Below are 6463 nucleotides of genomic sequence, written 5' to 3' on the forward strand. Positions count from 1 at the left end.
GGATGCGGAATTCCCAGCGGAATGCAATGCAAAAAACCAGAGTGAAACATCTCCTTTTTACCAAAAGTTATTGGCAAAAAACCAGAAAACAAAAAATGCATGGAACCCAATGGAAAGTGAAACTGAGCCATATTGCGCGTTTACTCGCAAGTAGGCAAACGTGCCTTAGTCTGTCAGAAAGGGCAGGCTGAGAGGAATCCAACGACACCAGAGTGGTCCTGATCCAATGAATGTAGTCTCTAAAAAACACCCGAGAAGGAGGTCCCTCCTTCCAAGCTGGCGAATGTATTGAGCCTTATGGAAAGAAAAACTAAGACACATGGTCGCGTTTACTGGCAAGTAAGCAAACGTGCCTTGTCTCTTGGGCAGGTCAGGCAAAGGGAAATGTGAGGCCACCAGAATGGTCCTGATTTGATGCAACTGGCGCTCAACAAATGCTCCAGAAGGCAGCCCCCCCCCCCCCATAAAAAGAATGAAACAGAGGCTTGACAGGGTAAGGTTATTTTTCTGTTTTAGGCTGCAATCCTATCCACACTTTCCTCAGAGTAAGCCCCACTGACTATAATGGGACTTACTTCTGAGTAGACAGGCATAGGATTGGGCTCTCAGACTTGTAAAGCCAGGTGGGTCCTGATAGTTATATGCTTGAAATATAAGAACTTAAATTGAACTGGGTACTGGGTAGGGATGAAAATCTTACTGATTCTTTTTTTTTGGGGGGGGGGTGTTACTGCAGGTAGGCTACAGAGAAAATTGACTTGGTGGAACAGGACTGGCTTTCCCTTATTTAATTATTTGTTTTACTTTACTTTATTTATAATTATTTCTATTAATTTGCTTTATGATGGGTCCTGTCATTCTAAAAAGATTGTCATTCTAAAAAGTGGGTCCCAGTGTTAAAAGTTTGAGAGCTGCTCCAATAAGGTGTTAATAAGTTGACACCCTGGGGGGAGGTGACACCACTAGTGACCAAAATCACTAAAATCACAGTTTGTAAAAATAATACCACCATGTTATATATCAATCAATGTGCAATTTCATGCAGAATGCAATGAAACAAACTGCGTTCAAATATCTTTATTCTGTCAAAAGGTACTGCCAAAAAACCAGTGGGGGCGGGGAGATGGTTAGATCACCACGCCCACCACCTGGAGTATTGCTCTGCCCACTGCATGGGGGTGACGCTGGTCTCCCGCACCGGGTGAGGCGAACCCTAGTGACGCCACTGTGTCTGGGATGCGAGACCAGGAGCGGTTCTCAGAGTGTACTTGCCATACAGCTGGGTCTGAAGCAGAAATCCCTCTGCCCTGTGTGGAGGATCCAACACAGACACGTGTCTCTTCCGCTTGGACGTCGAAATCGACAGGTGCAACCGGTTCCAAGGCACAATCCAGCCAGCGCCCCCACCCCTCCCGCAGCCCGAGCATCTTCTCTCCGGGAGAATCACTCGTTCATTTCAATGGGATTTGCGCTGGAGAGGTTCACCCAGCAGGACTGCACTCTGCCTAGCGTGCACACGTGCAATAATTGTACACGTGCACTAATAATATTATTGTACACTTGCAATGAGAACGGAACCCCGAACTAAGGCTGCAATCCTATCCACACTTACTGGAGAGTAAGTCCCATTGACTATAATGGGAATTATTTCTGAGTAGGCAGGCCTAGGCTTGGGCTCTGAGGCTGCAATCCTCTCCACAGTGACCTGGGAGTAAGCCCCTTTGACTCTAATGGCACTTACTTCCGAGTAGACAGGCCTAGGCTTGGGCTGTTAGTGAGCGGCGCACAATAGGAGAGCCTGGGAAGGGGCGCCCAGCAAGGCAGGGGTCCTGCTGCTTGCCTAGCGGAGAGCGAGCCAGCGAGGGGGCGGCCGTCGTTTCCATTCGTCATCCGAGCCTGTCGAGGGAAGGCGGCGGCAGCGCGGCTGTCAACCTGGGGCCCGCGACCTGCGATCTCTCCCCACTGCCACTGAAAGGCGGCATTGAGGTCTTCCTGGGCCGCCAGGACACTCTCCACGCGCCCTGCTGGCAAAGCGGAACAGCTCGGTTGCCCCCCCACCCCCGCAGGAGAGAGGAAGCTCTGCAAAGTCCATCTCCCCAGTACTTCTTGCTCATAGCCTCTCCTCTGTGGAAACCCACCAGGGCCTACTGATTTGGGCCTGATGGCACACTGACAAGGCCCAAGATGGTCAAGGCACACCATCAGTTGTTGGACCATTGACAAGGCACATCACGCATCCCCCAATGGCCTAAATGACACTCCCCCAAACTCCCATGGCACACCTGCAGGCCTCATGGCACACCAGTGTGCCACAGCACAGTGGCTGAAAATCGCTGGACCTCAGGGGTGCAAGCACAGTCATAATGCATTAAAAGTATCCAAGCTTGGATCAAACCACATGGGGACATGGGAAAAGCCAGAGGGCAGTGGAGAGGGCATTTGATGAGAGGGAACAGCATATCTGAGTTAGTTTGCAGACTGGGAAATGAAGCAAAACCTCCAGTTGCACTGCATGGCTGTCTGAGGGCCCTATCCTATCCAACTTTCCAGTGCCAGTGTTGACCAGTGCAGCCCCAAGTTAAGTCCCTCACCTTGAGGAGGCCTCCATGACTACCCCCTCACTGCAAGATGTAGCACATGCCCTGTTGGCAGGGCTGCGTCACTGATGGAAAGTTGGAAAGGCTTGGGCCCTGAGTGCCACTTCTTCTGATCAGGCTACCATCCTGTACACACTTACCCAAGAGTAAGTCACATTGAATTCAGTGGGGCTTACTTCTGAGTAGACTTGCCTAGGTTTGTGCTCAAAGACATGTCCCTGTCTTGAGGAGCTCAGTGTTAAAATTTAGACAATTGGGAAAAAGAAGAAAGTGCACGAAGGGGAGTTAAAGCAGAGCACACTCCTCTTGCACTTTCCATCCATCCTTTCCATTCATGGCTTTCCACATCTCATCCAGTGCTTATCCAGCGTTAAGCCTCTTCTGCCCAATGTTGCATATACGCAACAGGGATCAAGTGTGTACATCTGTGGGCTGGGCAGAAATGGGTTTAACAGTAGATGTGCGTCCATGCAACATGATGCCAATTAAAGGCCCCACTCCATTCCTCTGTTTAATGCAAACAAAAAACGGACATTGGCAATAATGTACATACCCTCGATTTTACTGTATTATTGTTGGTTTGGGGTTTATTTTTATGCCTCTTTCCAACTTTGAGCTCATACACACATTCAGAAAAATAACCTAGAAATGCCCAAAAGGTTCTTTGATGGTATTTGCACTCAAGAGGCCTAAGAGAACTTTTCCTTAAAATCAGTCCATCCTACAAATTTAAACTCACCATTTATGGCCTGAAGACAATATATTGAGTTTCCTTCCAGCAGGCACCAATAACATTTGCAGGAGCTGCTCTTACAGGAGAGAGGGATGGGTACACTTGAACCACTTGGAAATAAAAATGGTTGAGTGGTGCAATCCTCCTCAGCATGCTTTCTCAGATGTGAGCTCTTCAGAGTTCAGCACTGTGGGAAGATGAATGTCATAGATGAATGGCTAGAGAATTTTGATTCAAGCCACTGTTGTTTTCATTCCACCTATTGACAGAAAAATTTTACAATCATGGCTGTGGAAACACCTCTGAAAAAGGCAAAAGTTTACTATCTGGTTATCCTCTCCTCCAGCTGTAGCAAATCTTGTTTGGAAACTTAGGAGCAATGATGGTGGAAATTATACTCAAGTTCCTAAGACATTTTGTCTTTAGCATCAATCATTCCACTGGTATATTTGCTTGGGAGCTGGAGTATCTTGATAAAGCAACAGACCTCCCCCTTTTGCTCAGATGCATGACAATCCATTCTAGGTTTGGAAAGGACACTGTTGGATTTAGCTGATATATACTGACTTGTCTAGGCATTAGACTGGTAGTGAAAATGTAGTTGAACTTCATCGAGACCAGAAGAATGAAAAATAAGGTGGAGAGTGCGACCAGGGAGTAAGAATTGACTGTTTTTAAAAGCTATTAATGGAAGAGATTTAAGGATTAAATGAACATTTGAAACTCATCTTAAAAATTAGGGAAGGGGGAGAGGGGAAGATATAGCTCCTCATAGGCTTCAACAATTTTCAAGAAGCCTAAGTAAGGATCACAATAGGCAATGACCAAGCTGGACTTTATCCTTTTCAATACATTCATAAAAATGTGAATCTCAATATGCAATAATCCAAGATTTTGTTAAATTATGTATAGTCAAGGTTTTTATGTCTGTAAATTTCTAGAAAAAGAGTGACATTTGGGATCCCAAGAAACTGCTCCACTAGAAGGTAGGCGATGGTAGGATACAGGAAACTGTAATGCAATGTGGAATGTTTCCAGGGTCTGCAAACTGAACAAGCAGTACAATTTATAGGTGCTTCTATCTGTCTGCAGCCCTTGGAGGCCACAGATGGAGACTAGTCCTGATAAGTTCAGGGTTACCACCCATAGCTCATTATCGGGTTCCTGGCCTGATCTGTTTTGAGAAATGGCTTGCTGTACTTCTCTGATATAGGCCAATTGACAAAACGATGGTGCTATATATTTGTGTATTCATGTGAGATCTTATCCTGGGCACCATTCCTCAAACTTGGAGACATGGGACTCAAACACTCAATAAACAATCCAAATAGGTTTTTAGTACCACAATTTCACCCTAGTATGTTCTTTCTGGCCAGTGATTGTCCACAGCACCTGCATTTGTTGAAACATGTCATTGCTCCAAGCTGTCACCACCACTAATGCAAAAGGTTCTCCTCCAGAGGAGTGGGGTTTCCCCCCTCCCATTAATCATTTATTGGTTTTTAAACAACAAACAATTTAACAGCATTTAAAAGAAACTTGCAACCAGAATATCTTAACTTCTCTTCCACCCTCACCAACCTACCATTGATATATTTCTAGTTCCCCTTGATAGACAGTGTGAACTCCCCCTTGCCTAAATAGGAAAGAATCTTAAAAACCATTCAAATAGAAGATGAAGCAATTTCATGTAGGACCCAGGTTTATTCATCCAGACTCCCTTTCACTGGATGCACTCCTGCCAGGACAGGATCAAGCACACCATGGCTTTAACTCCACTATACTATAACTCCCAGTCATAAGAACATAAGAACATAAGAACAGCCCCACTGGATCAGGCCATAGGCCCATCTAGTCCAGCTTCCTGTATCTCACAGCGGCCCACCAAATGCCCCAGGGAGCACACCAGATAACAAGAGACCTCATCCTGGTGCCCTCCCCTACATCTGGCATTCTGACTTAACCCATTTCTAAAATCAGGAGGTTGCGCATACACATCATGGCTTGTACCCCATAATGGATTTTTCCTCCAGAAACTCGTCCAATCCCCTTTTAAAGGCATCTAGGCTAGACGCCAGCACCACATCCTGTGGCAAGGAGTTCCACAGACCGACCACGCGCTGAGTAAAGAAATATTTTCTTTTGTCTGTCCTAACCCGCCCAACACTCAATTTTAGTGGATGTCCCCTGGTTCTGGTATTCAGTCATCTGTTACCTGCAGCTACTACAACACACTCAAAAAGCAGCCACTTGATCCACACTTACTGGAGACCATATTGAGACCTGTACTGAGAATTCAGTGGGACTTTCATCTATGCATTATAGGGTTGAGTGTTTGACTCCTCTCTGCTCCACTGATGTCACATAGTAAAAGGAATTTGGAAAGAGTGTTAAGCTAACCTGGATCACTGATCGGCTTTCACTTAGTGGTGCTTGGGTCCTCTGGGTCTGATAACTTACAGGTGTGAGGGAAGTGTCCCACGTGGAGTTTCTGGGGGGGGGGGCAAACCACACTTGTATGGGAAAGGATGCAGGGAAAAGAATATTTGGAGTTGAATCTGCAGTGTATTCCATTATTCAGTTTTTAATCATTTCAAAGACCTGCTGTAAAAATAGAGGTTTAGAAACAGGAAAAAAAACTGGGCACCACATGATGGGATTTAAGCCCTGAAAATAGGGCTGGTAGCGGGGTGGGGGTGTTTTGTCAATGCAGTTCAGATGCCTCCCTTGGGTTGTTGCAGTGTATTCCAGAGGCATTCCTTGGGTGACACTGTATCAGAAAGACTAGATTTTTGTAAGCACATCTGGGTGGTTCTAGGTTAGAGAGTAAGAACAGAGAAAAGCATTGAGTGTCTGATCTTTGTTAATTTAGCACTTTTCAAAGACTTTTTTTTTTTAAATTAGTTTCCCACTTGTTCAACTTCTTCCTATTTCCTCCGGAGTCAGTCCCACTGATTTCAGTGGGGGCTTCCTTCCTAGGGCTGCAAACTTCGAAGCAAAAGCATGACGACGCCAGGTGACTCTTTCTGCCCAGTGGTCCCAGATGCCACGAGTCCTGCATGTGCCTACTGCTCCCAGAGCTGCTCCAAGCGATCCCCACCACAAAGAGACGCCCAAGCTCCGGAAGAGTGTA

The sequence above is a fragment of the Tiliqua scincoides genome, chromosome 2 (genome assembly GCF_035046505.1).
Source record: "Tiliqua scincoides isolate rTilSci1 chromosome 2, rTilSci1.hap2, whole genome shotgun sequence".
NCBI lineage: Eukaryota > Metazoa > Chordata > Lepidosauria > Squamata > Scincidae > Tiliqua > Tiliqua scincoides.